The 22,306-nt window shown below is 37.8% G+C and overlaps 1 pseudogene; it reads right to left on the reverse strand.

The window, feature by feature from the left end:
- Positions 1-211: 211 nt before the first annotated feature.
- Positions 212-22,306, reverse strand: part of LOC132345090 (small ribosomal subunit protein uS8-like) — a 129,049-nt pseudogene continuing 106,954 nt past the window's right edge.

Below are 22,306 nucleotides of genomic sequence, written 5' to 3' on the forward strand. Positions count from 1 at the left end.
AAGCATGACACATTTTTTTATGAATAAAGGCATTATTTTTTTCATTAAAAAATCTGAGCAAAGTTAAGGAAAAAATATTTTAACTTATGGGTATTTTACTCCTACAGATGTGCATATTCCAATGGTTTCTTTTGAGAAATACTCATTTCACACTTGAATTTAACAATTTAAAATCTATCATTAGATTTAAAATAATTCTAATGGTCTCAAAATGAATCTTAAGATACTTTCTTAAGCTATGACCAACCTAGACTGCATATTAAAAAGTAGAGACATTACTTTGCCAACAAAGGTCCATCTAGTCAAAGCTATGGTTTTTTCAGTGGTCATGCATGAATGTGAGAGTTGGACCATAAAGAAAGCTGAGTGACGAAGAATTGATGCTTTTGAACTCTGGTTTTGGAGAAGACTCTTGAAAGTCCCTTGGACTGCAAGGAGATCCAATCAGTCAATTCCTAAATGAAATTGGTCCTGATTATTCATTGGAAGACTGATGCTGAAGCTGAAGCTCCAATACTTTGGCCACCTGGTGCAAAGAACTGACTCATTGGAAAAGACCCTGATGCTGGGAAAGACTGAAGGCAGGAAGAGAAGGGGATGACAGAGGATAACATGGTTGGATGGCATCACTGACTCAATGGGGATGAGTTTGAGCAAGCTCCAGGAGTTGGTGATGGACAGGGAAGCCTGGTGTGCCACAGTCCATGGGGTTGCAAAGAGTTGGACACGACTGTGAATGAACTGAACTGAAGATACTTTCTCAGCCTTTCAAAATAGGACACCTCATCTTCTATTATCCATATTTCTAATATTTTTATTACCTAATATATCCAGAATGAAAGAATTATAAATTAAACCACACACGTGCACATACATACACAGGTGTGTGTGCACATACACACACATAAACACCCCCAAGTGAAGCATTTTGAAGTTAAATATCTTTTGGAGGATGTTAATGCTGAAAAAAAGATGGAGTAATTTCACTTCATCAGAACTATATAGAACAATATTTACAAATAATGGATATCATATTACTAAATTTATATATACACTGATTTTTTAAAGGGATTATAGTAAAACGAAGTACAATTTTTGTCTCTGTAGACCAAAGCTGTATCCCAACAGTCTGCTATCCATTTACTCAATTGTTCAGTTCCAGTATACTTGGATAGCAGCAGAATTACTGACTTATAAACCAGTAGGTAACAGCTTTATCAACTAGTACCGTGCTGTGCTAAGTCACTTTAGTCCAGTCTGACCCTATGCGACCCTGTGGACTGTAGCCTGCCAAGCTCTGCTGTCCATGGGATTCTCCAGGCAAGAGTACTGGAGTGGGTTGCCATGTCCTCCTTCAGGGGATCTTCCTGACCCAGGGATTGAACCCATGTCTCTTAAATCTCCTTCACTGGCAAGTGGGTTCTTTACCATCAACTAGAATACAGTTCTTAATGTGGGGCTCCTTTTGCCTTTACTCTTACAGTCTCCACTTATTACCATAGTTACTTAGATCAGCCCCTTTCCCCTCAACCCCTGCAGAGAGGTTGTTTTATGTTATTTCAGATGTTCTTATCATAGTCTAAATTCTTTCCTGGTATCCCCAAACCTCCTAAATGATTGTTTTAAATATGTTATACATTGATGTTCACTCGTTGTGCTATAAAGTTCCACAGATTTTGACAAGTGCATGTTCATGTGTCACGATTACATACAGAAAAGTTTTGCTGCCTAAAAATCCCTTGTGCCTGATCTTATTTTAGAACCCTTGACAACTACTGCTCTTTTATTTCCTCTACAGTTTTGTCTTTTATAGAATGTTATATAATTGGATTATACACTCTGTATTTTTGCTACTTGGTAGCTCATTTTGTTTTATTGCTGAATAATATTCCTGAATAATATTCCATTGTACAAATGTACTCCAGTTTAGCCATTCACCTATTGAGGGATTTCTTCCAGTTTTTGGTGATTATGAATAGGCTGCTAATTAACATAAGTGTGCAGGTTTGTAAGTTTTCAACTCAACTGGGTGTAACCTAGGTAAATACCTAGGAGTGTGACTGCTGAACTGGATTATGAGACTACTTATAGCATTGCATGAAACTGCCAAATTGTATTTCAAAGCAACTGTAGCATTTTCCATTCCCAACAGGAAGAGATGAGAGTTCCTTTTGCTCTGCACTCTAACCAACATTGTCAGTATTTGGTATTATCTGTTTAAATTTTAACTTCTAATATGTATGTAGTGGTATTTCATTGTCATTTTAATTTGAAGTTCCCTAATCAAACATGATGTTGAATATCTTTTTATAAATACTTGCCATTTGTATGTCTTCTTTGGTGTGTTGTTTTTTCAGATCCTTTGCCCATTTCTTAAGTGGGTCTTATTGTTGAGTTTTAAGAGTTCTTTGTATATTTTGGAAACAAGTCTTTATCAGATATGTGTTTTACAAATATTTTCTCCTTTTCTGTGGTTTGTCTTTTGATTCTCTTAAAAGTGTCTTTCACAAAGCACAAGTTTTAAATTTCAATAAAGACAACATTTTATTTCATATTGTGGTTTTTATATTGTTTCTAAAAACTCATCATCAAGCCCAAAGTCTGAGATTTCCCTCTATGTTTTCTTCTAAAAGTTCTATAATATCGTGATTTATATTTAGATCTAAATACATTTTTAGTATTTAGTAAGGTTTGTGTCTAGATTTATTTATTTTTGCTTATGGATGTGGAATTGTTTCAGCATATTTTCTTGAAAAGATTATCCTTTCTCCATTGAATTGTCTTTACTCTTTTACCAAAGATCAGTTGACTGCCTCTGTGTGGGTCTAATTTATGTATCTGTTCTTTCATCTGACTTAACTATTTAAGCTTTGTAAAAAGTCTTGAAGTTGGGTAGTGTCAGTCCTCTGACTTTGTTCTTTTGTATTGTGTTAGCTATTCTCAACCTTTTGCTTATCCACATAGACTTTAGAATGGTTTCATTGATATCCACAAAATAGGGTGATGGAATTTTGATATGTTACAACAAATACATAGATTGAGTTGAGAAAAATCAATGGATCAACAATATTGAGTCTTCCAATCCATGACTATCTTTATACTTATTAAGATCTTCTTTGATTTCTTTCATTAGAATTTTATACTTTTCCACATAGAGATCCTATACAAATGTTCTTAGATTTAAGTTTTATTTTGGGGGTGCTATCATTAACTGTATTGTGTTTTCAATTTCGATATCCAATTGTTCATTGCTGGCATAGAAGAAAACAACTGACTCTGGCAAACTAACTAGCATCTTGCAAACTTGCTCTAATCAGCTATAGTTTCAGAACTTTTGAAAATTTTTCTATAGAGAAGATCATGTCACCTGTGAACAAAAGATTATCTCATTTCTTCCTTCTCAATATGTATACTTTTAATTTCTTTGTCTTATTGAACCATCTAGGACTTCTAGTATAATAACGAATATAGGTGGTAAGAAAGGATATTTTTACCTTGTTCCTGACTTCCTGGCAAAGCATCTAACTTCTCACCATTAAATATGTTAGTTTTAGGTTTTTTGGTAGATACTCATTACCAAGTTGAGAAAATTCCTGTCTATTACTAGTTTGCTGATTATTTTTAAAAATATTTTAAAAATATTGAATAAAAATTATTCAATCTTGATTTTGTCAAGTGCTTTTTTTTATTCATACAATTATATAATTTTTCTGCTTATACAATCTTCATCATATGAACCTGGGGGCAGGGATCCTAGAGTAAAACCTCAGGAAACTGTGAGGGCAGCCACTAAGACTGGACTACCAAGATTTTCCAGCTCTCAAATTGGTCCACACGTAGCCTCTATCAATTCATTAAAATTAAAAATTTAATCTTCCAAGAGTACACAGCTTCAGCAGTTTCTGTTCCTAGTGAATTGGTATTTGGGATTCTTTATATTCACCTGTCTCTCCAGATTTCAGAGTGGCAGTTTGTCCTCTGATGTTCTTTCTCTGATGAGTCTAATGAAAGTCAATGAATCAGTTTACTTGAGTTTTTTTCTTGTCCTGAAAAGGGAAGTGGTGACTTCCATGCTCTTTACATGTTAAAGCTAAAACTGAAGGTAGACCTGAATCTCTTCTTCATGTCTACAGTCAAGCAACAAGATTTCAAAACTTCTTGTCCAGTCCCTGCATGCATGCATGCTAAGTCACTTAAGTCATATCTGACTCTTCACAACACTGTAGCCCACCAGGCTCCTCTGTTCATGGGATTCTCCAGGCAAGAATACTGTAGTGGGTTGCCACGACCTCCTCTAGGGGATCTTCTTGGCCCAGGGACTGAACCTCCATCTCCTGCAAATCTTGCATTGCATGTGGATTCTCTACCACTGAGCCACTGGGGAAGCCCAGTCCAGTCCCTACTAGCCAGCTAAGGGTTGATATACCATCCTATTCCCACTTCCTTGCTCTAACACTCTCTGTGGGCTTGTTATTGTTGCTATTCTATCTTTATTTTTTTTAAGGAAGCATCACAGTCCTCTGAGGCATTTTATTTGTATGTATTACATCCTTAGAAAAAGAATCTAAGGATTTTCCCTCCTGTATGTTTTCATCTTGCTTTTTCATGGTACATGATACCAGCTGAGGTTGTCAGTACAATGAAACTGATGGGATGGGAACAGGTTATTCTGCTATTTTTCTAGATCTTTGAGTTGCACATCAAATCTGGGGCTGATCACTCCACGCTTATTTAGCCTGCCTGTGAGGTTCACAACAATTTTCCTAGCCCTGTGATCATTAATGATTTCAAATTCGCCAATGTAACCATGCTTCATCATCACTGTTAGAAACCTGACGATGACTTTGGAGCACGACCTAATAAGGACCTGGTGTTTGCCTCTCTTTTTGGCATTGTTGATACTCTTTTGAGATCATCAGCCAGGACATTCATGCACACCATTCTGGCGGCACGGAAAGATGGCGGACAGAGCTATTCTATCTTTAAAGATATGACCTAAAATAATGATGACCACAATGATGACTTAGGAGGACACTCCAAAGGTTTGAGTCTGAGAAAACTTATGTCCTTTGGTTTTTCAGTGTTTTCATGACTGTTCATTAACAACAATGTAATTTTCACTGCTTTATAGATAAAAAAAAAAACATCACAGTGATATCCCCAGAACATGATTATCAGCTATGGTAACTGAGACTGGGAAAGTTATGTTTTATCTTTTAATGCTTCTGCTACTCAGGCTTTTTCTGTTTATTTCTACTCCAGTTAAGACAGATTTGTATGTATCATCTTTCTCAGATCAGTGAACTAGCACCAGGACACCAAATTTCCATTAATATTGTTACCTTTTTAGAGATAGCCTTTAATTAACCAGGTTCTGACTTGAGCAGCACTGTTCTGGTGAGGTATGTGCTTGTGTCTAAGTCAGTGGGTCACTTGGTATCTCCCTACCTACTTGCTAGAAATTGTATTCCTTATCTCATAGCATATATTGGTACAATAAATGACTGCACCATTGTCATCTTCTTTGGCCATATGATCTCATTCCATCACACTTGAAATTGATGAAAACATTTCTCATGTTTGGTAAATAGGCCAGATGGACACACAGAGTCAAGCAAAATGAAGAAACATAAGAATATTTTCCAATCTAAAGAACAAAATAAAACTCCAGAAACAGATGTTAATGAAACAGGTAAGTAATTTAGCTGATAAAGAGTTCAAAATAATGGTCATAAAGATTCTCACTACTGGCAGAAGAACAATACCTCAACAAAGTAAGAATATCAGCAGAGATAAAAGTATAAGAAAGTACTAAAAAAAAAAAAACCCTACAAAGATGAAGAATACAATAACTGAACTGAAAAATTTAAATTGAGGAGCTCATCAGTATACTGAAAAGTGAAAGTGAAGTCATTCAGTCGTGTCCCACTCTTTGGGAACCCATGGGCTGTATAGCCTATCAGGCTCCTTCGTCCATGGGATTTTCCAGGCAAGACTGCTGGAGTGGATTGCCATTTCCTTCTCCAGGAGATCTTCCTGACCCAGAAATCAAACCCGGGTCTCCTGCATTGCAGGCAGACACTTTACCGTCTGAGCCACCAGGGAAGCTGACCAAGCAAAAGAAAGAATCAGTGAACCTGAAGATAAGGTGGTGGAATCCATCCAATCAGAAGAGGAAAAAGAAAAAAGGAATGAAAAGAGTAAAGACAGATTAAGGGAATTATGGGAAAGCATCAAGCAGCCCAATATATATACTGTAGGGGTCTCAGGAGGAGGAGATAGAGAAAAAGGGGCAGAAAGCTTATTCAAAGAAATAATAAATGAAAATTTCCTTAACCCATGGAAAGAAACAGATATCTATTTGAAGTATCTTCAAATATCTTCTATTTGAAGCTCAGTTCAGTTCAGTCACTCAGTCGTGTCCGACTCTTCGCGACCCCATGAATCGCAGCACACCAGGCCTCCCTGTCCATCACCAACTCCCAGAGTTCACTCAGATTCACGTCCATCGAGTCAGTGATGCCATCCAGCCATCTCATCCTCTGTCGTCCCCTTCTTCTCCTGTCCCCAATCCCTCCCAGCATCAGAATCTCTTCCAGTGAGTCAACCCTTCGCATGAGGTGGCCACAGTACTGGAGTTTCAGCTTTAGCATCATTCCTTCCAAAGAAATCCCAGGGCTGATCTCCTTCAGAATGGACTGGTTGGATCTCCTTGCAGTCCAAGGGACTCTCAAGAGTCTTCTCCAACACCACAGTTCAAAAGCATCAATTCTTCGGTGCTCAGCTTTCTTCACAGTCAAGAAGAGATAAGAAAGCCTTCCTCAGCGATCAATGCAAAGAAATAGAGGAAAACAACACAATAGGGAAGACTAGAGACCTCTTCAAGAAAATAACATTTTAATATACTAGCTATGAACATTTGTTGCAAAAAATGCCAGATAAGCAAAGAAAAAAGTCACCTCTAGTCAGGACATCTGGAGATAAAATCTGTTAACATTTTTAGGTGTGAATATGTGTTTATGTGTGTGAAAAGTTTTTATTATCAGTAAATATATTTCCTAAATCTCATTTCAATAGCTATTTAATGTTCCATCATACATCATACAAAATAATTCATTTATTGAGTTATTTAATCCTACTTGGGGCACTTGAGTTGTATGTAATTATACAGCACTAAATAATGCCATAATGAATATTCTCATAGAAAAATACAAATGAAATCAAAATTATTTTGCCAAGTTCCAGGAAAATAAGCCAATTTGGAATTTAACTGAAACAACACGTAAACTCTAGTGTAACACTGGAAAGACCTGCTCCAGTAGGACTAATGAATTTTCCTTTCCCTTTATTTTTATCAGAGATTTTTTTACTGTACAATTCTCCCATTCTTCACATCAGCACATTTCTTTTCCTTTACTAGAATTTAGGTAATTTATTTTTTTCATTTTATTGGCAAACATCATCAATGCAACAAATTGTAAACACTGCCCTCTCTCTTTCTTCTCATCTACCTCCCTCAAGAATTTTCCTCCCGAGCTCAGCTAGTGAGCTCAGCGACAATTACAAACTATATCATTTACATATTTTCTAAAATTAAATGGTATTGTATAGTAGATATATTCAGCAATTGTACTGAAAGTGTAGCTAACAAATGTCTTTCGTTGTTAATTTTTTATGGGAGTATAGCTGATTTACAATGTACTGTTAGTTTCAGGTATACAGCAAAGTGAATCAGTTATTTAGATACATATATCCAACTCTATTTTTAAGATTCTTTTCTCATTTAGGCCATTATTGAGCATTGAGTAGAGTTCCCTCTGCTGTACAAAGTCTATACATTTGAGTCTCTTTCTTTCTGTACACATCTCTAGCTGTATCAATACTACAGTTGTCATACTGAAGAATTAAAAATGAATGTCAAGTAAAAAAAAAAAAAGAAGAAGAAAATTAGAGATACCAAGGGAACAATTCATGCAAAGATGGGCTCGATAAAGGACAGAAATGGTATGGACCTAACAGAAGCAGAAGATATTAAGAAGAGGTGGCAAGAATACACAGAAGAACTGTACAAAAAAGATCTTCATGACCCAGATAATCACGATGGTGTGATCACTGACCTAGAGCCAGACATCCTGGAATGTGAAGTCAAGTGGGCCTTAGAAAGCATCACTACAAACAAAGCTAGTGGAGGTGATGGAATTCCAGTTGAGCTATTCCAAATCCTGAAAGATGATGCTGGGAAAGTGCTGCACTCAATATGCCAGCACATTTGGAAAACTCAGCAGTGGCCACAAGACTGGAAAAGGTCAGTTTTCATTCCAATCCCAAAGAAAGGCAATGCCAAAGAATGCTCAAACTACCGCACAATTGCATTCATCTCACACGCTAGTAAAGTAATGCTCAAAATTCTCCAATGGAATATTACTCAGCTTTAAAAAAAGAACACATTTGAGTCAGTTCTAATGAGGTGGATGAAACTGAGCCATTATACAGAGGGAAGTAAGTCAGAAAGAGAAACACCAGTACAGTATATTAATGAATATATATGGAATTTGGAAAGACAGTAACAATGGCCCTATATGCAAGACAGCAAAAAAGACACAGATGTAAAGAACAGACTTTTGGACTATGTGGGAGAAGCTGAGGGTGGGATGATATGAGAGAATAGCATTGAAACATGTATATTGTCATATGTAAAACAGATGACCAATGCAAGTTCAATGCATGAAGCAGGGCACTCAAAGTCGGTGCTCTGGGACAACCCAGAGGGATTGCATGGGAAGGGAGGTGGGAGGGTGGTTCAGGATGGTGGGGCACATGTACACTCATGGCTGATTCATGTTGATGTATGGCAAAACCACTATAATATTGTAAAGTAATTGCCTCCAATTAAAACAAATAAATTTATTTAAAAAAAGAAGATGGCAAGGAAACTGAATAGACATTTTTCCAAAGAAGATATCCAAATGGCCAACAGATCCATAAAAAAGGTGCTCAACATCACTAATCATCATGGAAATGCAAATCAAAACTATAATGAGATACCATCTCACACTTGTTAGAATGGCTATTATCAAGAAGACAAGTGATAACAAATGCTCATGAAGATGTGGGGAAAAGGGAGTCCTTGTGCACTATTGATGGGAATGTAAATTAATTGTCACTTATGGATAACAGTATGGAGGCTTCTCAAAAAATTAAAAATAGAACTACCATGTGTTCTAAAAATCTCACTTCTGGATCTATATTCAAGGAAGTAAAAATAAGAGTTAAAAGATACCTGCAGCCACATTATTTATTGTAGTACTATTCACAATAGTCAAATACAGAAACACCTTTTAAGTGTCTGTTAGCAGATGAATGGATGAAGATGTTTACATACACAATGGAATTTTGAAGTCATGAGAAAGAAGGAATTTTTGCCATTTGCAACAACATGAATGGCCTATGAGATATTATGCCACATGCAATAAGTCAGACAGAAAAAGACAAAAACTACAGGGTTTCATTTATCTGTTGAATCTAAATAAAATGTCAAGCTCATAGAAATAGAGTGCAGAAGAGTGGTTGACAGGGACTGGGCAGTGGGGGAAACAGAAAGAGGCTGGTAAGAGTATACAAACCTTCAGCTCTGAGATGAAGAAATTCTGAGTACCTAATATAAAATATGATGACTGTAGTTGATAACACTGTGTTGTACAAATGAAAGTTGCTAAGAGAGTAAAACTTGAATGTTCTCTCATATGCAAAAATGATAAATATATGAGGTGATGGATGTGTTAATTAACTAGATGGGGGATACATCTATGACCACAAGGCACATATTAAATATTTTATGGTTTTATATATGAATTACACCTCAATGAAGCAGAAATATTTTTAAAAGAAAAAGATAAAAAAGAAAATCAGAGAATCTGCAATGGTAGTGCTTTTTGGAAACATTAAGGAAGAGGTAAAATAACAAGTGTAAAGGATTCATTAGATATTCACAGCTGCAAAGTAGAACAGGGTGATGTGTTGGGCTTTTGTCTTCAATTCCAGAAGCCAACCATGAGTGAAGACAGACAGTCTTACAAGGGTAGCCATGACTTTTTCCATCTAGAGCTGTCCAGAGTTGATCATGGTGATCTGGGGATATAACTGTGATGTTTCTCAGGCTGCGGAACAGTGAAAATTACACTGTTGCTAATAAGCAGTCAGGAAAAGATCAGAGAACCAAGAAACATATGTTTTCTCAGGCTCAAACCTCTGTAGATTCCTCCTGGATAGACAATGTGGTGATCATTCTAAACACTCTCATAGGTTGAAACTTCTGCCAAAAGTGCCTAGAGGCACATGGCTTGCATATCTTGATAAAGTTTCTAGAAATCTAAAGTTGTGATGATCTTATTAATCCCTTCCAATGTTATGATCTTTTCCAGTCATACCTCTTTTATCTAAAATATTGTATTTTCAGCTCACTTCTTCTCTAACTTTGTGTTACCCAGAGTCTAATTCACTTTTATCTGAATCATGTAAGAAAAGTTAAAGAAGTTAGTGAATCTCTAATGAACACTAAGGGGGAAAGGGGGGTTGAGGTGAATTGAGAGACTGGGACTGATACATATACACTAGTATGTATAAAATAGATAACTAATGAGAACCTTCTGTATAGCACACGGAACTCTACTTAATGCTCTGTGGTGACCTAAATGGGAATGAAATCGAAAAAAGAGGGGATATGTGAATCAGTTCAGTTCAGTTCAGTCACTCAGTCATGTCCGACTCTTTGCGACCCCATGAATCGCAGCATGCAAGGTCTCCCTGTCCATCACCATCTCCCAGAGTTCACCCAGACTCATGTCCATCGAGTCAGTGATGCCATCCAGCCATCTCATCCTCTGTTGTTCCCTTCTCCTCCTGCCCCCAATCCCTCCCAGCATCAGAGTCTTTTCCAATGAGTCAACTCTTCGCATGAGGTGGCCAAAGTACTGGAGTTTCAGCTTTAGCATCAGTCCTTCCAATGAACACCCAGGACTGATCTCCTTTACGATGGACTGGTTGGATCTCCTTGCAGTCAAGGGACTCTCAAGAGTCTTCTCCAACACCACAGTTCAAAAGCATCAATTCTTCGGTGCTCAGCTTTCTTCACAGTCCAACTCTCACATCCATACATGACTACTGGAAAAACCATAGCCTTGACTAGATGGACCTTTGTTGGCAAAGTAATGTCTCTGCTTTTCAATATGCTATCTAGGTTGGTCATAGCTTTCCTTCAAAGGAGCAAGCGTCTTTTAATCTCATGGCTGCAATCACCATCTGCAGTGATTTTGGAGCCCCCAAAAATAAAGTCTGACACTGTTTCCACTGTTTCCCCATCTATTTCCCATGAAGTGATGGGACCAGATGCCATGATCTTCGTTTTCTGAATGTTGAGCTTTAAGCCAACTTGTTCACTTTCCTCTTTCACTTTCATCAAGAGGCTTTTTAGTTCCTCTTCACTTTCTGCCATAAGGGTGGTGTCATCTGCATATCTGAGGTTATTGATATTTCTCCTGGCAATCTTGATTCCAGCTTGTGCTTCTTCCAGCACAGCATTTCTCATGATGTACTCTGCATAGAAATTAAATAAGCAGGGTGACAATATACAGCCTTGACGGACTCCTTTTCCTATTTGGAACCAGTCTGTTGTTCCATGTCCAGTTCTAACTGTTGCTTCCTGACCTGCATATAGGTTTCTCAAGAGGCAGGTCAGGTGGTCTGGTATCCCCATCTCTTGAAGAATTTTCCACAGTTTATTGTGATCCGCACAGTCAAAGGCTTTGGCTAGTTAATAAAGCACTATGTGAAATACATATAGCTGATTCACTTCACTATATAGCAGAAACTAACACAACATTGTAAAGCAACCATACCCCAATTTTTTTTTAAAAAAGCAGAAAAAAATAATGTAATCTCTACACATCAATGCTTCTCCAAAATAAAAATCCTATACAATCCTACATACATTCAGTGAAATAACCTATCTGGTGTCACATCCATTCTTCCAAAAACCTTAATTACCTCATGTATTATTAATAATGACCTGGGTTTGATCCCTGGGTTGGGAAGATCCCCTGCAGGAGGGATGGCAACCCACTCCAATATTCTGGCCTGGAGAATTCCATGGACTGTATATCCATGGGGTCACAAAGAGTTGGACATGACTGAACAACTTTCACTTCATTATTAATAATATTAATCCCTGAAGATTTGAGTAGACTATCTTCAGACTGAGGTAGAACTTTCATTTTGTTGCCTCATTTTGCAGCCTCTACATATTGGTTCAAAGAACTAACTCTGGAAATTTCAAGAGATACACTTAAAGAATCCCAAATAGTATCCTGTTACATTCTTTCATCATATTTAGCTAATGCCTACTCTGAGCTATCTATAATAAAGAAGGTAGACAATTCTTTTCAACAAAGATGACTATGTTATTTCCATTTATCTTATCTCTTTTCTTCCCAAACACCCATAAGTCATCTATTCACACACATCTCTTCTTTTGGAAAAAGAGTTATGGTACAGGGCGAGTTTGTACTGATGGTAAGACTCAGAGGACCACTGAAATTCTCTCCTTGGTGTTTAGTGTTTCATTGGCTGCCTGACTCTATATTCCTGATGCTTTGTCAATGTATCAAGCTGTGTTTGGAAAAGAACTTGTCCAAATTCTCCATTTTACCTCCACTTAATGTAACTGGTGATGGCGTGGAAATTCTCTTCAAGGTAAACATGAAGAAACTCTAAGGTGGTAATACTTGCCCTTCAGTTGAAATAATTACCTGGTCTTTACTGACTGCAGACTTTTGGGTGTTGATAGAACACATTCGGCAGGTTCTTTTTAAAAATAGGTAATGATCCTTTAGAGGATGAAACCCCACTTCATAACATGCAATTTTGTTAACCACTCTGTTTAGAAAACTGGGCTCCCTCTGGTTTCCCAGCGCTGGTAGCTCTGCTTGACGCATGAGGTTGGAGCTGCGTCCGTCATGCCACTTTAGATTACTGGATCTCACAGGATGCTACAAGGCAGACACACCCCAGGCTGACTCACTGAGTGGGAAGTTTAAAAAGATGGTTTTCCTCAGCCATCAATTAGATAAACCACATTTTCCAGGAGAAAAACAGCATCTTGAAAAGTTCTTTACAAACAAAGCTCTCTTGCTCATAATGCTTTCGGTCATGTTTTCTTGTGAAGGGAAGTATAACTTTAACCTTAATTGCACTTACAAATTAGCAAGTAAAATATAATGCCACCCTTTCCCCAGTCCTTCCTTCCTTCCTTTCTTTTTTTTTTCTTCAAAAGGAGACCCTTTCATGATTTTAGCTCTGGTAAAATTAGAGCTTTCTTCCTCTTTGCCTCTTCCCTCAAAGTTGTGGTTTTGACCAACCACGTGGTGAATAAGTTATAGATGCCTGAGCTCTGTTTCCTCTGCCCTAGTTACTCTTCTTTATACATTTTCTTTCTACCTTTTTTGCAACCTCCTTGAAAATATAGTGAGGAAAGGACATTTTCAGATTGTGTCTTTTTGAACGGCAATTTGGATTTAAGATATTTGTCAGGAAGAATTAAGCACCAAATAATAATTTAAATCTCTTTGCCTCATGTTTCTCCAGTGCTGGCTCTGTGTTTGGAAAGTAATGGATAAGTGTCTCTCACTGTACTGTAGGATTCCAAAGAACAAAGGGCATGTTTGTGGCTTCTATCTCTTGGTATACAAAGTACCTAATGCACATTAAGTTACATGTTAAAATAGACCTTCTTTATCACATAAATGAATAAATGAGAAAAATACATAATCAAATAATTTTCACAAAATATTTTGTACAAAATCTCTTGATCTTACTCATCCAAAACTTGAGACCAAGATGACAATATTATTGCTTGGGATTCCATACTGATATTTTGGGTCTGAAGATCCTCTGTATATCCTTTTAATACTGATATCTAGATGTGAGACCAGCAGTTGATCATCTCCATCCCTTTACTGTCCTACTTTTGGGTATGTGAATATAAGGATCCAGGATCATTAAGGCATCCCCCTGCTTTTTGGTCTCTTGTGCTAAGTCACTTCAGTTTGACTATTTGTGATCCTATGGACTGTAGCCCACCAGGCCCCTCTGTCCATGGGATTCTCCAGGCAAGAATACTGGTCTCTTAGATTTGTCTTTATTGGAGTCAATTTACAGCAGCCAATGGTAATATGTGCTCAGTAAATTCAGATGAAAGCAGTGCCAACAGGTAAGAATAATGTGACCAGGTTTTCTTGTATGGATATGTGTGTGTGTCTGTATTATCCTATTTAAGTCTCATAATAATTGAGAAAGTTATTATCTTCACCTCACAAATGAGAAAATAGCAGCTGGTTCAGATAAGTAGTTTGCTACAAGTCAGAAAACTGAAGTTTTGCATTCTGGCTTCAAGATGTGTACTCATAAATACTAAATAATGGTGCTCCCACCAAATTATATTTCCTCTCTGGTATTAGATATTCTGCCACTCTTTTCCATTTGAATTACATTAGATATTTTTGAAAATTTATTTTACAACAGAATAGTAGTAAAATAGACACCATGGAGATAAAGTCTGTGCCCTTTGATAGTGGATGTTATGATTCCTGTGTTATGGCTTAAGGCATCACCACTGCTTCTTTAGGGGATGGGGCAGGTTAAAACCTGCCCCCCCCCACCACCCTTGGGACTAGGAGAATGGGGCAGGTGAAACAGGAAATACAGTTCTTAATATGGAATGAACAAAACCATCCAAAGCTTTCCATATCACCACTGTCTCCTTGGGTGTCCTGAGCTCCATCCTATATTTTGAAAGGCTTAGGAACACTCCAGGCCTATGGGTTGGATGCCAACATATGGTAACTCAGACAAGCCAACATTCTTCAGACATAGCAGAGCACTCTCCTGTTGAACAATCAGAGGGCATACAGGCACCTGCAATGGGTGCTCACTTGGAATAAAAGGGATGGCCTCTGAGCATCACTGGCTCAGGTCCCAAAAGGCTTTGGGGTGCTGCATGGTGCTAACATAAATAAGAAAAAATAAGAGTAGACTTTGCATATTGAGCCTGCTCCTCTCCTCCAAGCACAGAAGGTCTCTCCCACTCCTCCGTCCTACCTGTCTACGTTCTTCTCTATCTCCCAACCTATATATTCTACCAACTGTTTCTGATCAAACATTATATGCTTTCAGGCAGCTTTAGGATCCTATTCTGGAAGTCAGTGCTGAGCACTGTTTTATATGAATGTTCCATAGGTTCCAAACATCCTAATGTTCTCACAGGTAACAGATGGAATAGGGGAAGTTTGTGAATAAGGAAAAGCAAGGGGGAAAAATCATATTAATATGTTTCAAAATATAATATTGCACCTAAGACTCCAGAGGATCTTACAGAAGGTCTTAATGTATTTAAAGGCTTTTGAGTATCATCATATTAGCATCATATTTTCAGAAGTTGTTTTTCAAAAACTGAAGTTGCCAAATGCTGAAATCAATCCAGTTTGGATACTAAATTTATGCCATCTTTTCTATTGTAAATTGATAATTATATACTCTACTGACCCTGTCCCAATATATATGAATTTCAACAAGCCTTTTTATAAGAGAGAGTCTTTCTGATAGAAAGTTCCTATCATTAATCAAGGGTAACTACAGATGTCGGACACGACTGAGCGACTTCACTTTCACTTTTCACTTTCATGCATTGGAGAAGGAAATGGCAACCCACTCCAGTGTTCTTGCCTGAAGAATCCCAGGGACAGAGGAGCCTAGTAGGAGGCCGTCTATGGGGTCGCACAGAGTCGGACACGACTGAAGCAACTTAGCAGCAGCAACTACAGATGAGTAGGTGAGAAGACCATTAGTGAGCTTGATGCAGCTTGGAGAGGAGTTTCCAGAGCTGCTTCAGTTCAGTTCAGTCACTCAATCCTGTCCGACTCTTTGTGACCCCATGAATCACAGCACACCAGGCTTCCCTGTCCATCACCAACTCCTGGAGTTCACTCAAACTCATGTCCATCAAGTCAGTGATGCCATCCAACCATCTCATCTTCTGTCATCCCCTTCTCCCACCTTCAATCTTTCCCAGCATCAGGGTCTTTTCCAGTGAGTCAGTTCTTTACATCAGGTAGCCAAAGTATTGGAGTTTCAGCTTCAGCATCATCCCTTCCAATGAATATTCAGGACTGATTTCCTTTAGGATGGACTGGTTGGATCTCCTTGCAGTCAAGGGACTCTCAAGAGTCTTCTCCAACACCACAGTTCAAAAACATCAATTCTTCAGTGCTCAGCTTTCTTTACAGTCCAATTCTCACATCCATACACGACTACTGGAAAAACCATAGCTTTGACTAGACAGACCTTTGTTGGCAAAGTAATGTCTCTATTTTTTAATATGCTGTCTAGGTTGGTCATAGCTTTTTTTTCAAGAAACAAGCATCTTTTAATTTCATGGCTGTAGTCACCATCTGCAGTGATTTTGCAGCCCCCCAAAATAAAGTCTGTCACTGTTTCCATTGTTTCCCCATTTATTTGCCATGGTGATGGGACCAGATGCCATGATCTCAGTTTTCTGAATGCTGAGTTTTAAGCAAACTTTTTCACTCTTCTCTTTCACTTTCATCAAGATGCTGTTTAGTTCTTCTTTGCTTTCTGCCATAAGGGTGGTGTCATCTGAGGTTACTGATATTTCTCCCAGTAATCTTGATTCCAGCTTGTGCTTCATCCAGCCTGGCATTTCTCAAGATGTACTCTGCATAGAAGTTAAATTAACAGGGTGACAATATACAGGCTTGACATACTCCTTTTCCTATTTGGAACCAATCTGTTCCATGTCCAGTTCTAACCAGTCTGTTGTTCCATGTCCAATTCTAACTGTTGCTTCTTGACCTGCATACAGATTTCTCAGGAGGCAGGTCAGGTGGTCTGGTATTCCCATCTCTTGACGAATTTTCCACAGTTTGTTGTGATCCACACTGTCAAAGGCTTTGGGGTAGTCAATAAAGCAGAAGTAGATGTTTTTCTGGTATTCTCCTGCTTTTTCGATGATCCAACGGATGTTGGCAATTTGATCTCTGGTTACTCTGGCTTTTCTAAATCCAGTTTCAACATCTGGAAGTTCAGAGTTCATGTACTGTTGAAGCCTGGCTTGGATAGTTTTGAGCATTAAAATGATAGATTTATCTTAGAGGTTGCTTACTCTTTGTTGTAGCCATAGCTGTCAGAGACTAAAATTCCTTTACTGTCTTTGTTTACTTTGGTGACCCCTGTTGACTTTAAGTTTCCATAGAGATTCTTTCTTAAGTAGGGTCTGAGCTTTGCAGTTCTTTTAGCTATAATTCACTGTTGTTATGTTGGAGCCCTATCCCTGTGGTGGTAAGAAGTGGAGGAAGGGAAATGCTCTAGTGCTGTGATTAAGTCTTAGTCTTCAGGGAGCCTATGCCCTAAACTGACTTTCACAAATACTTCTTAGGTCCCTGTTCCAGTCCTGTCCATTGGTGTGACAGTAAGGCTAGAGGGGGCTGGAAGAAGATATTCCTCTTCTCCCCAGTCACTTAGACTCTGGTAAATGGTTTACCTTGAGGGCAGGCCTTTGTTAAGGAGGGCCAAGAGTTCTGAATGCATCTCAAAATGATTACTTTCCCTTCCCCCTGCCAGAAGCACTGGAGGCAAGGTGGGATGGGGTTTCCTCTGATATTCACCTTAAGAACCTGATTAGGTCCTTGAGGTAAAACTTATAAAATGTGAAGTTTATCCACACTGCTCCTCCAGCAATCTATCAATGACAGTTTTAAGTATTCCTGTCTATAACCTTCTGTTCCTGGGCTTCTGCCCCCATATTCTGTGATTCTCAGTTTCTACCTCTTTCTAGATTTTGTGGCACCAGTTTGTCATGTGACCTCAATTCTCAGATGGATCTAGAAAGAGTTGTTGATTTTTCAGTTTGTTCAGCATTTTTCTTGTTTTGAGAACAAGAGTGATGACTTGTTCCAATCTCTTTATATATCAGGCCAGAAACTGGAAGTCAGAAAGACAGATTTATTAATATATCTAGTTTAGAGAGAGAACAGTAGTCCTGATACAGACTACTTCAAGAAATGAACTTCAGCTGTAGTTAACTCACTTGAAAAATCATATCCAAATAATAGTGAAAGGAAAATAAAATCATTGGCAAATAAAGATTATTTAAAAATCTGAAAACTGGTCTGACTCAGAATTAGTACCACGCTGCCATTTAGGAAATTTATCCATGATTGCTAAGCTATCCTAACCACTACTTTCGAGATCTAGATTTGTAAAACATATAGACAATATCAACAATTGATTTTTTGTTACTTAGATATACATTGTGAAGTGATTTCTAATGAGATACCAAGAATTCTACCACATAAACAGAAATATTTAGCAATCTCCAGCCACTGTTGGTAGAAATTCAGTAAGTAAATTCTTTCTCATAGATAATAATGCTATATAATTTGGTAAAGTAAAAGTACTATGATTCACCTGCCAGTGAATTAGCGCCTCAGAAAATACCATGAAATGCATATTAGATGATTCAAAGTCAATAAAAATTTTCCCACAAAGAAAACATCAGACCCAAAAAACTTTACAGAGTAGTTCTACCACATATTCAAAGAAAAAAATAATTTCAGGTTTTTACAAAACTCTTCCAAGAGGATAGAGACAGAGAATATGCCCAATCTCACTTTATAAGTCCAGCATTTTGATGTTTAAACCTGACCAGAACAGTCAAATAGATAAAAATTATGCAACAATCACACTATTGAACAAATATATAAAATATAAATGCGTGCATCCTAAGTCACTCCAGTCATGCCCGACTCTTTGTGACCCTATAGACTGTAGCCCACCAGGCTTCTCTGTCCATGGGATTCTCCAGGCAAGAATAACGGAGTGGGTGGCAATGCCCTCCTCCAAACATAAGTAATTAAATAAAATATTAGCAGTTGGCATAAAGTAATATATAAGTTAATACATCATCAGTGAGATAAGTTTATCCCAGGACTGGAAAGTTGATAACAACAGAAAATCATTTAATATAACTTTTCATATTATTAAAGGAAGAAAGGCAGATGATTATCTTAATAGATGCAGAAAAAGCATTTTTTATTTTTTATTTTTTTGTTGTTGTTGTTGTTCCTAATTTTATTTTATTTTTAAACTTTACATAATTGTATTAGTTTTGCCAAATATCAAAATGAATCCGCCACAGGTATATATGTGTTCCCCATCCTGAACCCTCCTCCCTCCTCCCTCCCCATACCATCCCTCTGGGTCGTCCCAGTGCACTAGCCCCAAGCATCCAGTATCGTGCATCGAACCTGGACTGGCAACTCGTTTCATACATGATATTTTACATGTTTCAATGCCATTCTCCCAAATCTTCCCACCCTCTCCCTCTCCCACAGAGTCCATAAGACTGTTCTATATATCAGTGTCTCTTTTGCTGTCTCGTACACCGGGTTATTGTTAGCATCTTTCTAAATTCCATATATATGCGTTAGTATACTGTATTTATGTTTTTCCTTCTGGCTTACTTCACTCTGTATAATAGGCTCCAGTTTCACCCACCTCATTAGAACTGATTCAAATGTATTCTTTTTAATGGCTGAGTAATACTCCATTGTGTATATGTACCACAGCTTTCTTATCCATTCATCTGCTGATGGACATCTAGGTTGCTTCCATTTTTAAAATTCAATATTCATATATGATTTAAAAGAAATCTTAGCAAATTAGGTAAGCATGAAACTTCACTAATTTTATAAAAGGCAAACATAAACAGTCAAACAAAAATATATATTAAACATAAACCTAATGAGGTAATGTTGAAGGCATTTCCATTAAGGTCAGGAAAGAGATCAAGATGGCTGTTACCATCACTTCTAGTCAACCACTGACTATGGGATCTAGCTGATGCAACCTAGTAGGAAGAAAAGAAACAAAGGAAATAAGAAAGCAAAAGAAGAACCAAAAGACTCATTTTTACAGATGATATAATTTTCATCTTAATGTAAAAAAAAATCTAAAAGAAATTTTAGAAAAATTAAGACATTTAATAAGAAAGTTTGGCAAGTCTTGATATAAAAATCAGTTGTATTTATACATCAGGGATAGCCATTACAAAGCAGTTTTAAATAAGGACATTTTCAATGGCAACTAAAAATATAAAAATACTTAGGAATAATTATATCAAAAGTCAGGCAAACCCTTAATGGAGCAAATTAAGAAATTTTGATAAAAATCATCAAAGATGATTAAACAAGAGAAATAACCTGTTCTTGCAAAGACTCAATTTTGCCCCTATTAAGCCATAGATTAAGTGATTTACAATAAAAATTCTCAAATGGTTGTAAAGAGCACTGCAGTGCTTCAGGACCTGGTAACATGCATCAGTAGGAGGTGGTAGAGAACACAGGGAACTAGATTCTGAAGGTCCTGGATCAACTGGGTCATATCATAAAATTGGATAAGAGAGAGTTTTTTGATTTGGAAGCACATTTCTACACTATATGATTTAATCCCTTAGCAAGGATGCCAGGAGACAATGTTATCACACTGCTAGGACAGCTCTTTATTGTTGTTTAGTCACTAAGCTGTGTGCAACTCTTTGTGACCCCATGTATTGTAACCTGCCAGGCTTCTCTGTCCATGGGATTTCTCAGGCAAGAATACTGGAGTGAGCTGCCATTTCCTTCTCCAAGGGATCTTCTCAACCCTTGCATTTCCTGCAAGAGATCAACCCTGCATTTTCTGCATTGGCAGGCAGATTCTCTACCACTGAGCCACCAGGGAAGTCCCAAGGATAGCTCTTAGATGCCTGGGAAAACCAATAGCACTCACTAAGTGAAGTATAAGTGCTAGAACTGCAACAGCCAGGAGAGGATCAACAGTTCACAGAAGTGGACATTCCAAAGTGATATAGTACATGAAGCAAAAAGCTGTCATCTGACTATATTCTACAGGAAGGCCTGAAAGAGCTTCCATTTATTAGAACAATAAATAATGTTCTGGTGAGACAGACACCAACATCACTGAGAAGCCCTTTAACTTGGGACTGTCATTACAGAACTGGGCTCACAGACAGCAATTGGGGGTCATCCCAACATACTAGAGGCTAAGATGTGTGGCTTAACCATTAGAATAGAAGTGGGCACAGTTATCACAAACAATAACAAATTAGAATGGCAGCCAGGAGCAACCATGGAGATATTTAACAGAATGCAATCTTCCAAGTGGCCCAAGAGATGGACACTTTAATGATCCAGACCCACTGGGTTTAAGCAGAAACTGGGTGATTAGGAGGTAGGATCTTAGAACATCCAACATCAGAGCACTCTAGTAATTTTCCTAGTCTTTCCTCAATGGATGTAAAAGCTATTATCAGAAGGGAAAGGGAAAATCCAAATATATTGAGAACTGTTGGCCATAGGGGCTAAAGTAGCAAATGGTATGCCTTCCTTAGGATGAGGGCATGTAGAAGTAAAGTAATAAATAAAAGGAATTTTGACCCAGGTCTAGCTCACAGAGTGTCCACTGAGTCTGTGAATCCAGTAAGTGGCCATTTCTCTCAACCCTGAATTTAAAATGTAAACAGTATACTTGGTAGATGGCATAACCTTCACATTCATCTCTTGATCTGTAAAATAACATCTATCCCAATGGGGAAAGCCAGGTTAAAGACTCTGAAACTTCTCTCCTTCATGCAGCTAAAATAATAAGTTACAAAGAATATTGCACCTTGGAGTGAGGAGGGTGGATTGCCAAAGATGAGTGCTACCATTAAGGTCTTAAAGTGTGCAGGAGTGGTAGTCTCTAGCATATACCCATTTACTTCACTTGTGTGGCTCCTTCAGAAATTAGATAGATCCTGGTGGATAACAGTCTACTGCAAATTAAACCCAAGAATACTGTTGCTATGCCAGTTGAGGTATCTTTCTAGAGCAAATTATCACAGCTTTAGGTACATGGTATTTTGAATTCACATGATAACACCCATCAGTAAGAATTCACCATACAAGAAATGTTAAACAGTCAATAGAGAATATAGTATAAACAGCTGACCTTAGCCAGCCCCTGCCATGGTCTCCTCAGTATTAACACAATGGGCTTAAATATGAAGTAGCTGTGGATGCAACCTGACAAGTGTTCCAACTCACCAAAGCTAATCTAGCTACTGCTGATACTAGATATTCAGTCTTCTGGAAACCAATTCTAGACAACCCAGTTTAACATAACTCTCAAGAAGAGCAAG

The sequence above is a fragment of the Bos taurus genome, chromosome 4 (assembly GCF_002263795.3).
Source record: "Bos taurus isolate L1 Dominette 01449 registration number 42190680 breed Hereford chromosome 4, ARS-UCD2.0, whole genome shotgun sequence".
Classification (NCBI taxonomy): domain Eukaryota; kingdom Metazoa; phylum Chordata; class Mammalia; order Artiodactyla; family Bovidae; genus Bos; species Bos taurus.